The sequence below is a fragment of the Callithrix jacchus genome, chromosome 12, assembly GCF_049354715.1.
Source record: "Callithrix jacchus isolate 240 chromosome 12, calJac240_pri, whole genome shotgun sequence".
Classification (NCBI taxonomy): domain Eukaryota; kingdom Metazoa; phylum Chordata; class Mammalia; order Primates; family Cebidae; genus Callithrix; species Callithrix jacchus.
In genome coordinates, this window is record NC_133513.1 from 110,520,242 (window position 1) to 110,535,118 (window position 14,877).

Here is a 14,877-nt window from a genome sequence, read left to right on the forward strand (position 1 = left end):
CAAACATTTGTGTAGAGTCTACCTTGTGTGCAGGCCACTGTGCCCTGAGCCCAAAGATGGCAGGATGTGGCTTGGGAATCCTATATGCCTGGTTTGACTTATACTCTGCCCCTTTCTGGGTGTTTGTGAGGTTTAAAATATAATGTCTTTTGAATAGTTAATAGCTTTACGTGGTTTAACACGTCAAGGTACATCTGATGAAATTCTTATCAACTTTGTCCCCATATGTCCAGCCCTCCTGCCTAGAAGGTGCAAGAAGAAGTAATCACTCTCCTTGGTGTCTTATTTCAGGGATTAAAACATATATGCAAGCAAATAGGAATATAGTCCAATTTCTCCCTTTTCTATAAAAGGTAATACGTTAGATACTCTGTAATTTTTTCTCTTCAGAATATATCTTAGAGATCTTTCCATTTCTATTCAGAGAGACTTGGCTTATTTGTTTGTTTCATAGCTACATGGTATTTCACTGTATGGCAGATTGTTTATGTACATAATATAAACAGTTTCCTACTGGTAAACATTTGAGTTGCTTGACTACAAAGTTTGACCATGGCCTCATTCATAGTGACAGGCTCCTTCTTGGCAGGTGGCCTATAGTCATGGGAGGCTAGCCACAGCCCCTAGAGAACCCTTAGAGTAAATAGAACTAGGACCAGCCCTAGGGACTGTGTCTTCACTCAGGGAAGCAGCCATGAGACCCTACCAGTGGTTGGGAACTTGTGCTTTGAAGGCAAAAAAGGAGAACCTGCTTTGTTTCACAGATGGGGAAGCTGTGCCCTTGGTGAGTCTTGAATTTCTGGGTCCACCCAGAGGCTGGTAGATGGCAGTGGCCCAAGCTCAGAGCAGCTGCAAACACATGCCTGTCCCTCTGCTGCCCTAAGACCTGTGATGTGCTTGGACGGGAGTGTAGAGCAGTAGATCTAAGGTGTGGGTGGTTGTGGGTGAGTGGTGGGGGGCTTTGGGTAAAACCTTTTATTGCTAAAATCTCTTTAGTAGGATTAGTAGAATTGAGTCTGGAATTTGTTTTTCTTTTACTCCTAGAATTGCAGGGCAGAGGCGACACAATTTATCTGGCAGCTAAACTCATAAATTCATCATCAGCCACTGACATCTTTATGATTGACTAATGGCGGGTGAGACAAATGAGAGTTCTGGACAGAGTAGAGGGGTCTTGCCAAAGAGACATAAGAGGCATGGGAAGGCTGTCTGTCCTTTTGTCCCAGAGTCAATACACGGCAGGAGAAAAGAGTGTTTATGGAGGTCAGCCCATGCTCCTAGGAAAGTGAGGGCATTCAGAAAACTGGCAGAGAAACTGATGGGGGCAGAGATTCTGCCAGTTCTGGTAGGATCAGGGTCTTGGGGATCATACAGAGCTAGTTTTTAAACCCTGGTGCAGCCATTTACAAGTTACATGGTCTTGAGTAACTCTCCAAGTCTCAGTTCCTTCACCTATGCCATAGTCACACTAATACCTACTAGTCAGGGTTCTCTAGAGGAACAAAGTAACAGGACAGATGCATATATGAAAGGGAGTTTATTGAGGAGAATTGACTCCCATGATCACAAGGTAGGGTCCCACAATAGGCTGTCTGCAAGTTGAGGAGCAAGGAAGCCAGTGGATCATCAGTCCAAGTCCCAAAGCCTCAAAGATAGGGAAACTGACAGTGCAGCCTTTAGTCTGTGGCCAGAGGCCTGAGGAGCCCCTGGCAAACCACTGGTATAAGTCAAAGAGTCCAAACGCTGAAGAACTTAAAGTCTAATGTTGAGGGCAGGAAGCATCCAGCATGGGAGAAAGATGAGAGCAGGAACACCCAGCAAGTCTGCTCTTCCCTCTTCCCCTGCCTGCTTTTATTCTAACCTCACTGGCACCTGATTAGGTGGTGCCCACCCAGAATGAGGGTCTGCCTCTCCCAGCCCACTGACTCAAATGTTAATCTCCTTTGGCAACACCCTCACAGACACACCCACGAACAATACTTTGCCTCCTTCAATCCAGTCAGGTTGACACTCAGTGTTAACCATCTACCTCACAGGGTTTCATGAACTTTAAATGAGGGGGGGACATGAACACCCGACACAGGCAGACATTCAATACATACTAGTATTTTTCATCTCTTCCTGCCTACAGTGATGAAACACAGCTTATTAATCTTTCCTTCTTTCCCTTGTCTTCTCTGCCTGTGAACCATATACATTTTACACTACTACTTTGTAATCCTGAAGCTCGGAAACTGAGCAAAAAAGCTCTGAAAACCTATTATTTCTATGTAGGTAGAGTGTGTGTGTGACAAGGAGGTGGGTGGAGAATAGTTTAAGTTCCCCAGTTCTAATCGCAGACACATTTTATGCACTGTTACCTGTTCTCCTCCTTGTATCTTGAATGATTTATTTTAGGGTCGGCTATGAAAGCAAGGCATTGCTTAATTGTCTTGCTATAAAATATGTAAAATATTACACTATTGGGGCTCATTAGCTAAAGCAGAGCTGCTGTTTAGTAATCCATAAGGTGATACTGATTAATGAACACTGCAAATGATTCTCCTAACTACTTAAAGAGTAATAATAGACATGTCAGCTCGAACAAACAAGTCTCTGGTCCCTGGGGGCCATAGAGACACTGGATCATAATTAGACAGAGGGGCAGAGCAGACACTTGTATTTTTGCGGTTAGGACTCTCCGTGTGCATCTCCATCATCCCTTCCAGGTCTGCCGAAGTGGATCCCCACTTCTGTCTGCATCTGTGTTTAAGGGAAGGATAGTTCCCTGCTCACAGTAGAAGGGGCTTATGAGAGTCAAAGTTCTGTTCCCCATGTGTGGGGCATTCGGATTCCTGATTTAGAGGCCTTTTGGGCAGAGTGGTGTTTTCAGTGGCTCTCTGGATCCCTTGAGGCTACAGCTGAAGCTCATTATTATTATCCATCCCATGGTTCTGAAATAGAGCAGAGAGTAGACTTGAGGGTTGGAGAAGGAAATCTTCTTGGGCAGTGGCATGTTAGAAGCTACTTGGTTATTGGAAAATGGTATGGTGGTCCTCAAAAAAACCAAAACCAAAAACTAAACATAGGATTACCATATGATCCAGCAATTCATTTCCAAGTATATGTCCAAATAAATAGAAAACAGGGGCTCAAACAGATATTTGTACTGCAATGTTTATAGCAGCAATGATACTGCTGATTTTGCCATGGTAGTCTCTTCACAGAATTATGTTCCTCATCTGAAATAATGGGACTTGTCTTGTAGGGTCACTGTAAAAATTAAATGAGGTAATGTGAATAAAATGCTTAGCATTTGGCTGAAACATAGCAAGTATAGCAAATATTGGTAATCATTGTAATTGAAAATGGGTATGATTAATAGCAGAAGAGTGCAATCTTACAACTGCAAACCCTATAATATTTATCTTGTTTGTTTTTGAGACAGGGTCTTGCTGTTGTCCAGAGGATCTGGAGTGCAGTGGTATGATCATGGCTCATGGCGGCTTCAACCTCCTGGGCTCAAGTGATCATCCTGCCTCAGCCTCCTGAGTAGCTGGGACTCCAGGCATATGTGCCACCTTCCTGGACTAATTTTTTGTTTAATTTTTTATAGAGATAGGTCTGTCTATGTTGCCCAGGCTGGTCTCTATCTTCTGGACTTTTCCTCCCAAAGTACTGGGATTAGAGGTATGACTATAGGTATGAGCCTGGCCACATTTATTTTAAGTCATAAGGTCGGGGGAAGAAAACAAGAATTTATGAATTTGTACTTCCAGGATACACAAATAAGAGGGAGGATTTTATTACAGTAGCTTTCAAATAATGGATGAAAAAAGAATGACGGGGTTGGACATTGGCATCCACTACAGTAATACTTGTTTCAGGCCAGAATCCTCCATAGATGCTAACATCATTGGTCGAAATTGTGATGAGAAATGGGATATTTACATAACTTCAAAGTCCCTCTCCAAAAGACACTTATGAATGATGGAAGGGAAAAGGTAACTCTACCATGGAGAAACCTGCCAGACACCATGTGAACCAAGATCGGAGTTAACATCCCCGGTTAACAGGGACAAATCAACACCGCATAGCTCTCAACACGGTGCTCTGAGAAGGCCTGGCATCCCTGTTGGTACTACGGTGTTCTGCTAAAAATGCTGAACTTGAATTTGATCATGAGAAACATGAGACACACTCAACTGCGGGACATTCTACAAAATAACTGCTTTTACTCTTCAAAATAAGCAAGACCAAGAAAGACAAAGGAAAAACTGAAGATCGTTCCAGCTTCAGGCAGACTAAGGAGACATGACAAGTAAATGGAACGTGTCATCCTGGATTGGATTCTGGACCAGGAAAAGAACATTAGTGGGACAGTTGGCAAAATCTTAGTAAGATTAGATGATGCTATTTTATCAGTGTCAGTGTCCTGACTTCAATAATTGCACTGTGGATATGTATGAGAATGTCCTTGTTTTTAGAAAATATACTCTATAAAATATTTAGAGATTAAAAAAACACAATAGCTCTGCCTTACTCACAAATGTTTCAGGAAAAAAAAATCGAATTTATATACATCTATGTTTGTATATATGAGAGAGAAAAAAATGATGGCTCTACCTTACTCTCAAATGTTTGGGGAGAAAAAATGATTTTACACACACCTATGTTTGTATAGATGAGAAAGAAAAGGATATGGCCGGGGCAAAATGTTAAGGTTTGGGGAAGCTGGTGTATAGAAGGTGGATGGGAATTCTTTCAAATTTTTAAAAGTCTGAAATTATTCCAAAAGAATAAGTTAAAATGAGCATTATTCTACAATACACACACACACACACACACACACACACACACACACACACACACACACATATGTTCTACAATATGTATATTGTAGAATAATGTTACATACATGTTAAAACACTATATATATATAGTGTTTTAACCACTTTAAAAATATATATTGTTTTTTAACCACTTGTCTTGTTTAATGAAGTTATTCCTCAAGGCCATCATGGGAAGTTGGGAGGTAAGTATTATTATTTTCTCTATTTTTCAGATGAGCAAACGGAGTCTTGGTTGGATTAAGTAGCTTGCCCAAGTCCCAGGGCTAGTCCATGGCAGAGTCAAGATTTGGTTACAGGTAGGTTCACTCCAGTGCCTGCATGCTTCGACACTTTGTAACAAATATTTATTGAGTGTCTATTAGGTGCTAACTGCTTTTCACATAATGCTTTATTTAACTCTCACTGTAACCTTTTGCAGTAGGTATTTCCATTCTGGTTTTATGGATGGGGACATGGCTGCTCAAAGAGATTAAAGGATGGACCTATAACATCCTATGGCTAAGAAATAGCAGCTCCAGAATTTCTAGTCAGGTTCCCCTGAAGCCAAAGGGTGTCTTTCCACTGTGCCCTGTGCTTCTGGTCAGAGTCCAGGCTGGGGACCATCAACAGAGTATTGACATCCTGGCCCACATCAGGCTATCGGGTGTGCTGCCCACCTTGCTTTTGAAACAAGTATCTATCTGTCACAACCACAGACCTCCCCTTCCAAAGCAGGACAATGAAGTGCTACTTGCAGTGTGCTTGGTCATATGATAGGGACCCACCGCCATTGTGGCTGGAAAATCCAGAGACTCCTGGGGAAATCGTACAGCAAATGCCATCTACATGATGATCTGATTATGTGCATTGCCATCAGCATGACTTCATGCTTGGCTCTTAATACACCCTTAGTGGGAGTGGGCCAGGGAGGGGGACTGTCTTCCCCCAGAAGCATTTTTCACTAGTGGCCTTGGGACTTGGATGCAGAGATACCAAGAGAATCTGTGGGATTTATCCACAGCCCTCAGACCGGCCTCTCTCCCTGATGGGTGGCTGCAAACAGGTTTTGCTTACAATTTTGGAAAGACAGTTTGATCATGAGTTAGGTATAAAAATATTCAGGGGAAGACAATGACTCATAATTGGGGAATTAGAGGGAACAAATTCTATGTAATGTGGGTTTAGCACAAAATCCAAGTGGTCACTATGATGTGAAAGAAACTTGATCCCCAGAGGAAGAGGTCAAGGACAGACTATTAGTTCCTTTAAGCAAGTTGTAGATGTCCTTCTGATATTTTCTTGATTAAAAATATGTATGATGGGGCAGGGTGCGGTGGCTCACGCCTATAATCCCAGCACTTTGGGAGGCCAAGGCGGGTGGATCACGAGGTCAAGAGATCGAGACCATCCTGTTCAACATGGTGAAACCCCGTCTCTACTAAAAATACAAAAAATTAGCTGGGCATGGTGGTGCACGCCTGTAATCCCAGCTACTCTGAAGGCTGAGGCAGGAGAATTGCCTGAACCCAGGAGGTGGAGGTTGCAGTGAGCCGAGATCGAGCCATTGCACTCCAGCCTGACAAGAGCGAAACTCCGTCTCAAAAAAAAAAAAAAAAAAAATGATGTTCATAGATGTGGGCCTTGGAATAGACAAACAAATTAGCTTCCAAAACAGAATCTTAGGCTGTTTGCACTGGCTGGAGCTCATGAATGATGAATGGGGCTTAGTATCCACATCCTGGCCAAGCAAACTGAGGCTGAAGAAGCCCCATAGGGCCTGACTCCTAGCTCAATGCTCTTTGCCCCAAATTCTTTGCCCCTAGGCTCCCCACTGAAGCCACTGTCCCCACCTCTAAGGCTGCCTGCATTCCCTAAGCTATTTTGCATTAGAGTTTCTCTAGGTCAGTAATATTTAAACTGTTTTGATTGTAATCCACAGTAAGGCAGACAGTCACACACACTGGGTCAATGGTGGTCAAGGTCCCAGCAGGCTACAGAATTCTCTCAAATGGTTCAAATAAGGAGATTTTATTGAAGGGATACTCACAGAGGTGCAGGCTGGGTTAAGGAAGCAAACAATGCCTATTGAGGCACCTGAAGTCTAGCAACAATGGGAAGCTGTTAGCACCCTTGGGATGAGATGAAGGATGGTGCCACTGGGGCCACTGAGAGCTGAAGCCACAGCAGGAGGTGCAGCTCTGGGAGGTGCAGCCTTTATCTGGGGTGGTGTGCTGAGGCCAGGAGGGAGTGGGAAGAAACAGTCTCCTGATCTCCAGCAGGGATATCCACTGGGCAAACCCAACCAGCCGAAGAGCCAAGGAGATGGCATTTGAAGGAGTCAGCCTGTAGCTGCTCAGAACACTGCAGAGAAGGGTTCCAAATGACAGTGAGTGGGGTATAGCCAAATGGACATTGACCAGCCCATGCACAGACAGACACCATTCACCCATGCGGTGCCCCTGCATGAGAAAAGGGGTGTCCCTGCTGGGGAGACCCAGCCCTGTTAGCACACAGCTTGGAAGGAGATGCCCTTTGCTCCTGGGGTTGTGGCTTCCTGTCAGAATGTAGGAGCTGGTGAGCAAAGATTGGGCTGGATTTCTGGATTGGGCTGAAGCAGGAAGTCCAACCTGGCAACCATTCCCCACGACCCCGGACATACTATGTGCAAAACTGAAATAAAATGTCATGAAACAATACTTACTCTTGCTGCTTGCATTGATCTAGTTTTTTCCCCCATTCTATTCTATTCCTTTATGAAAAAATGTAGACTTTGACTCAACTAACAAGTCACAATTGTGATTTAAAAACAATGCTCCAGACTGCGGAGCTTTCAGAGCCCAATAACCAGGTGTAGTGCTGTTTTTAGGGTCCAGGATAAACTTCAGCTTGGTGCTGCTTATCCTCTAGGGCCAGACTTCTTGGGGGGCTGTTGGGGGGAGCCCAGGCTGCCTGTAGGGGTGAGAGCCTGTGAAGCATTATTCTGGTTTTGCTGTTAGAAGGTTTGGGTTCAAATCTTGCCTCTATCATATGTGATGTGTGACATTGGCTAGGTGATTCAACCTCTTCAACTCTCAGCATTCTCATCTGTAAAATGGGATAACTACCTACCTCTTAGGTTTAGGACAGCGTTAAATTGAATTAGACGAGGTCAATAATATACATGTCACATGTACATGCTCAAAAAATATTTCAGCAGTTAGTATTACATATCCCATCTCTGGGAACAGTGGGCAGAGAACATGTTTCTCAGGTAGATGTTAATAACTTGCGGGTTGTCTGGTTTGGAGAGAGAGTCAGCTACCAGCTTCTGCTTTTCCCTGCTGTGAACTAAGCAGGCCAAGGATCGGTTTCTACGTACCACAGGGCATTCGGAGGATGGGTGAGGCCCCAGATAGTCACTGGGCATATACAATGACCTCCTGTTAACCCAGAATCCAGACGGGAAAGTCTGAATACCCAAAAATTTTTTTCTGCACTTTGCTTTTATGAGGCAGAGATACACACAGATAAAGGAGCCAAGAGCAGGGATTTGTGCAAGAGAGCAATTTCCTGGGCAGGTCTTAGAGTGAGTACAGATTCTGCCCTGTATTGCAGTCTTCCAGCTTCTACAATCGCAATAAAGCCTCTCTCACCAGCCCCTGGCCACAGTTCAGCACAGCGTTGGCAGAATCTGTAGTGGTAGCTGGGACTGTCACCAGCTCCACTTTTAAGAGAGGACAGTGTGCCACCCTTTCCCGACACTTTGCCTAGCCCAGTTTGGCTTTTCAGGTCTCACCTTAGAACTCCTTTCAGAAAGCCTTCTGTTACCATCCCAGGCTAAGTTAGTTCTGCCTCTGTGCACCCAGAGGAATCCATGCTGACCTCTCCTAGGTAGCCTGTCCCTAGGAGATTTATGGAAATTCTCCACTTGCATATGGAACCTTAGGATGGGACTGTGGTCTCATAGGACAGGGCCTGTCTGATTCATCTTCCTGACCCTAACCCCGAGCAAGGAGCTTTGCATAGGGTGAGTGTTTAGTCTATGCTTATGGAATAAGTGGAGTGATAAACATTCAAATAAATAGTTGGTCAATATCATTCCATTTTCCCCTACTTGTTGTGTGTTGATGACATTTTGAGAAGGCTACTTAAAACCAAATGCAAACTGAGATCAAATCCCTTCCACCCAAACTTGTCGTTTTGTGTAAGGGGATCATCAGTCGAGATAACTTTTATGGATAAAAAAAATCAGAGCACTATAATTCCATCCTTGTGTTTGTGTTTTTTTGCTGTTTTTTGTTTTAGATAGGGTCTCACTCTGTTTCCTGTGCTGGAGAGCAGTGGTGTGATTTTGACTCATTGCAACCTCAATCTCCTGGGCTCAGGTGATCCTCCTACCTCAGCCTCCTGAGTTGCTGAGACTTCAGATGTGCACCGCTGCACTGGCTATTTTTTATCTTTTGTAGAGGCCAGGTTTCACCAATGTTGCCCAGGCTGATCTCAAACTCCTGGACTCAAGCGATTCTCCAGCCTCAGCCTCCCAAAGTTTTAGGATTACAGGCATGAGCCACTGCACCTGGCCCACATTTGTTTTTGTTCTTAGCATCTTATTAGCTTAGGGTTTGTGGATTCTCACTTGCATGATGACTCCTAAGCCACTAGGATTCACTCAATGGCTTACTCCCTTCCCAAATAGAAATAACGTCATTCTGATCACCAAAGGAATGTATTCTTATCATAAAGAATCAGAAAGTATAGGAGAAAAGTCGAGGAAGAAAGTAAAAACTACCTGAAACCTGCTCCTGAGAGATAACCCCTACCACCAGAGTTGAGTATGTTCTTCTAGAATGTTCCTAGTATGTGAAAACACACATATACACACTCAAAAATGCATGTTAGTGCTACGTTCATAGCACTTTGTAATTGCCAGTTATCACTATGCTGTGGACACGTTTTCATGTCAATATATATAGCCCTGAGTCATGTCATTATATTTAAAAGCTTCTTCATGTCCTATTCATGATGCAGCTTTTCCACACAGCTCCTCCTTATTGGACATGTAAGATGTTTCCACTGCTTTTGCTATTGAGAACAATAGGAGCACTTGCTTGGAACATAACTAAGACTACAGCAACATGGTACCCAAAGCTCTGGATGGGAAATGATATCTCTTATCCTCGAAGAGGCTTGACAATTTGATTGGCAGTTTATTCCCCCAGTAAATAGATTAATTAGTGTGTCAACAGCCTTGGAGCAAGAAAACCTGTTTTCTCTTCTGCCAAGATGATAGTAACCTTATCAGAAGGAAGAGGGAGCCTTTTGGAGGAAGCCTGGGTATTTTTTCAAGTTTTTTTGAGAGAAGCAACAGCAACTCTCTCTGGCTGCATGAATGCAGGGAGGAGAGTAGTTTTCCCTGTGGTGATTACGCCCATGTTAGGGGCTGAAGCCCTCCCTTTACAAGTACACAGATGCTTGTTTTACTCTCTGGCATGACAACCTACTAGGGAAATACAGACAGAAATCCCTAGAGAGCTCAATAAAACGACATAAACATGCGTATGTCTAGTTGATGAGAATTAAGACCAAGACTCAAAAATCTTCGATCAACTTTCCACCTTTCCATGGAAGTGTTTTATTCCAATAGCTGTAATCAAATGCAAACGTGTGCTCCGTGATATAAAGGCACTTAAATTTGTGAGCTCAGAGAAAAATTCTGGTGATGTAACTTGATTCTGTTGACAAATTAACCTAATGAGAATAGTTTCCCACTATGAATTCATTAAGCAAAAATGTGCAAAGATGGTATTTGCAGCCTGTTAACCCTTAATTGGCTCAACACTGAAAACACTTAATTGTGACATGTGTCACCAAAGTCCCTAATGTAGTTAATCATTTTTAGACTCACAAAACGATACACTTTACATGATGATCTTTAATTGAAAATTATTTGGAATAATCTTTAGCCAATGCTTTAAAATGAGCAGCTTTAGTACACTTGAGAAAATGAGGGGATGGGGAGGAAGGCAACAGTATCCTGAGTGTTGCTTTTTGCTTATAACTAAACTTCTACATCTGGGAAATGTGGAAGGAAGAGTTAGGCTGTTTTAAAAAAGGCTTCAACTATTTCAAAGTGGTATGGTGGAAAGTGATAGACACAAGCAGGGGAGAGACCCTGGCATTTGATGGATGTGTGATCTTGGATAGACCACACTTCTCTCTGGGACCGAGGGTCATGATCAGTAAAATGTGCTGAATTGGATTAGGTTGGATTGGGGAAAGTCTGGTGTACACACCAACAGATGAAAAGAAGTATTTCCATATATCATTGGCTCATCCAAAATTCAGGACACAATCGGGAAGCTTCTTACTCAATGAGTGCATGAGTGAAGGTGACATAGACTCTAAAATGGACTATGGAAATTTACGAAAAATCCAAACAACAAAAAAGGTGGGGCTCAATTAGATTTTTCTTCCCGGCTCCTGACACATCTGCCTTTGGAGCACTCGCTGGCACAGCCAGCTAATTGCCTTCTTTTCCTTGGTGGTCCCAGTAGGTGGGGAGGAAACTTTTCCTTCTAACCAACAACCCCATATTGCAAAGAAAATACTTTTTCTACATTAAGAAAAAAAAAAAAAAAAACAAAATTCTGGAGTTGTGCTGATCTTCCTTATACGTTCCATATCCTGCACAATTCATTTCAGAATTTGAATCCAAATTATAGTAGCATCTTTTGGCTCCCTGGTGACCCATCATCATGTACACAATTTTAATGAACTATATTCTAAGGTGGTTGAACAGTGGTCTCTCCCAAGATACCTAGAAGTCTCAGAGGCATGTGTTCACAAAACACAGCTGGTAGCAGGCCTTGAAATCCCAGTGGGGTGAGCATGGAGCCTACAGCCTAGGAAGGGGAGGGGAGGAGGCCGATGCACTGACCACGTCTACACAGACTTGCTGCCAACTTAGCAACATGGTGGCCTCTGGCATGAACCATAGCGAAAAGGCACAATGGGAAGAGGGTGAATATGGAGTAGAGTGGGGCTGAGATGCCAGAGGTATCAATCGAAGAGAAATTGGGTTCTCTTTTTTTCTGGTTGTGACCATAGACTAGAATCAAAGACTGCCAGGTTCTCTGAGTGAGGCTCCCCTCATGTTAGGTCAGGTGAGCTTCATTTAACAGTTATTGGTTGCTTCCTGTGTACAAGGCTCCATGCTGGGCCCTATGGGTTTAGGCTAGGAGGCAACAGAGCCATCCATCCACTCCCTTCCCTTCCCCTTCTCCTTCTCCTCTTCCTTTCCAGCTAAAGGGCTCTATAGAAACTGACCACAGCTGATCACTGACTGGTTCTGGGGTTACTCTTCATGGGGCTCTGGGATCATCAACAACCTCTACTGCTTGCTTTACTCTGCACTGGCTTGCTCTACTTGTCAATGGGATGGACTGTGTGTTTCTTGGGCTTGCTATTGTCTCAGACTGGGCTATTTTCCTGGGACTCCTCCTGGCTGGGGCAAACGCTGTGACTGTGGGTGAGAGGTGCCCACTTCCATTACTACAGGGGTTCCCTGAGGTTGCATCTGTCTTCCTTGCCAGTGACGGGTAAGATGGGACACCACAGGGCATCACTAAAGGGACACAAAGCACGGTCCCTGACCTCATGGGCTTCAAAGCTGATGGGGAAAGGATCATGATGCCCGTCAACCAGACAGGGTATGGCACAGGTTCTGGGATGAGGCACATTGAAGAAAGCCAGAGGGCAGTCTTTTCCAAGAATCAGAACAAACAACCCTCCTTTTTTTTTTGTCCCAAATTAAACTATGTAACTAAGCAAAACAGATCAAAGCTAAAGGCAGATCTTCTCTAGTTGAAGTGAGAGATGGGAGTGTCCAGAGAATATTTAAAAAGATTACCAGTTATTCAATGAATACATGTGCCTTAAAAAAATTAGAGCATTAAGAGATTAAGCTAAAATCCACCGACCCTCCATTTCCAGGTCTGCTCCTATTGTTCGCTCTCCAGAGGTAACCAGTTACACATTGGTGGGGTTTCCTCCAGCCTCTTCAACCATGCTTATATTTAAACACATGTCTACATACATAGCATTGCCTTGTGTGTGTTTACCATACTTTAGGCCGGGTGTGTTGGCACATGTCTATAATCCCAGCACTTGGGAGGCCAAGGCAGGAGAACTGATTGAGCCCAGGAGTTTGAGACCAGCCTGGGCAACATAGGGAGGCCCCATTCCTACAAAACATTTTAAAAGAATTATCTGGGCATGGTGGCATACACCTGCAGACCCAGCTACTTGGGAGGCAGAGGTTGGAGGATGGCTGGCTTGGGCCTGAGAGTGGAGGCTGCAGTGAGCCATGATCACACCACTGCACTACAGCCTGGGCAACAGAGCGAAACCCTGTCTCTCTCTCACATACTGTAGTCCCACATATACCTGATGCATTCATTGCAGCTGCTGTATAGTATTCTACTATAAGGATAATCCCTGTTTTACAAAGCAGTCAGTCCCCTATTTATGAACACCTAGGTCATTTCTTATTTTTTCACGGTCATAAACAGAGCTTGCATCTGTCTTTTTTATACACAGATGAGTTTCTCTCCTGAGAAGAAGCATTTTCCTGACAGCTTGGAAAGTAATTGTCATGCTAGGGATTTGGGCAAAGGAGAGCTTACTGGGGGAAGAGTAGAATATGATGGGGGCTCCCCAGAGGAGCTGGGCTTGGATCAGGCCACAAAAGGGAACCAAGGCTTTAAGAAGATGGAGAAAAGGGAAGGGGATGGCTCTGGAGTGGGAAGAGGCAGTGGTGTGGTCAAGAGCCTTATCCTGGAGGGCACAGGAGGTTGGCATCTGGTGCCAGGGTGGGTTAGTGTTCCTGGAAGGGCATAGCTGTGAAGGGCATGCTGCTTTCTGGGGGTGTCTGGCAGGAGCAGGGATGGCATTGGGACAAGAGCAAGTCACTCACAGGGGCTTGGAGAGAATGTTGGACCCAGACCTGCTTTTAATGAGGCATCTGAGTTTACTTCTGCCTTAGGAGGTAGTGATCTTGTGCAAACCCTCATCCTCGCCTCCCTGGTCCAGTGACCTAGGCCTTTCCTTTCTGTTGCCAACATGCTACCACTCAGCTGTCGCCCCTGCATGGCTGCAAAGAGGAGCCAGCAGCCACACCACTGGCCTCCTCAAGGGTTGGGAGTTGGTGGGTGAGGCCCATTCAGGTGCTCACAGCCATCTCAGGAGGCTTGGAGGGGGACAGAGCAGACCATCTTCCTCTGGGAAATCTAGGATGGTCCCATCTCCCAGGCCCTGTGTGGAACTTCCTTGCTTCATGGTGATGGCAATTGCAGCCATCACCTGCTCACAACTTTGCCATGACATTGGCAGGGAAGGCCTTTGATGGACACCCACACTGCCTTGGGGAAGTTGGGGCGGTGCCCTTCCAGATAGTGTGGGGAGTAATCGCAGAAACATGGACTCTGGGAGCGATGGAGAGGAAGAGGGGATGTGGAGCTAGGAAAGGCTGACGGCTTTCTTGAACTTCCCTTCCTGTGAGTGGGGACATCCCTCCTGAAGCTTCTCCTCGCCCCAGCACAATCATATCAGAAGAGATCCAGGAAGTAGCTTCAGTGTGCCTTGGTTTCTCTTTGTGTCTTAGGACTGGCTTTCCAGGTTCTCGGACATGTCCCAAAGTGAGCCTAAGAATCTGTGTTCTCCTGGGCAAGAGGCTCTGAAGACCAATGGGAAGAGGGTGTGAGCTGTGGCTGTGTGTGGAAGTCCCTTCCAACATCTGCCAGTGTCCCTGTCAAGGGCCTCTCTCTTCAGGAGCCCTGTGGTCAGCACATGCTCCAGGCAAGAGGATGGACCCTCTGTGGGCCTCCAGGAGGGAACAGGGCCTGAGAGTGGAAGCAGGGTTGGAAAGTGGAGGAGAGTGGGGTTGGCAAGGAAGTGAGGGCTGCACTGAGCAGGTCCTGAGTGCAGCAGGGCTGAGGGGCTTCCACTGTCTCCTGGGAGAGGCAGAGCAACTGAACAGGTTTCTACATAAAAGCAGTGACGTGATCTGCTACAACAGTGGAGGATATGT

The 14,877-nt window shown here is 44.8% G+C and overlaps 1 long non-coding RNA gene across 1 annotated transcript in view; it reads left to right on the forward strand.

Annotated features, from left to right (window-relative positions):
• The window catches only part of LOC144578511 (uncharacterized), a 145,370-nt gene that overhangs the window by 40,419 nt on the left and 90,074 nt on the right, over positions 1–14,877 (forward strand). Inside the window, exon 2 of the long non-coding RNA XR_013524424.1 lies at positions 5,045–5,128. This is a non-coding gene — a long non-coding RNA (uncharacterized LOC144578511). The remainder of the gene's footprint in view (positions 1–5,044; positions 5,129–14,877) is intronic.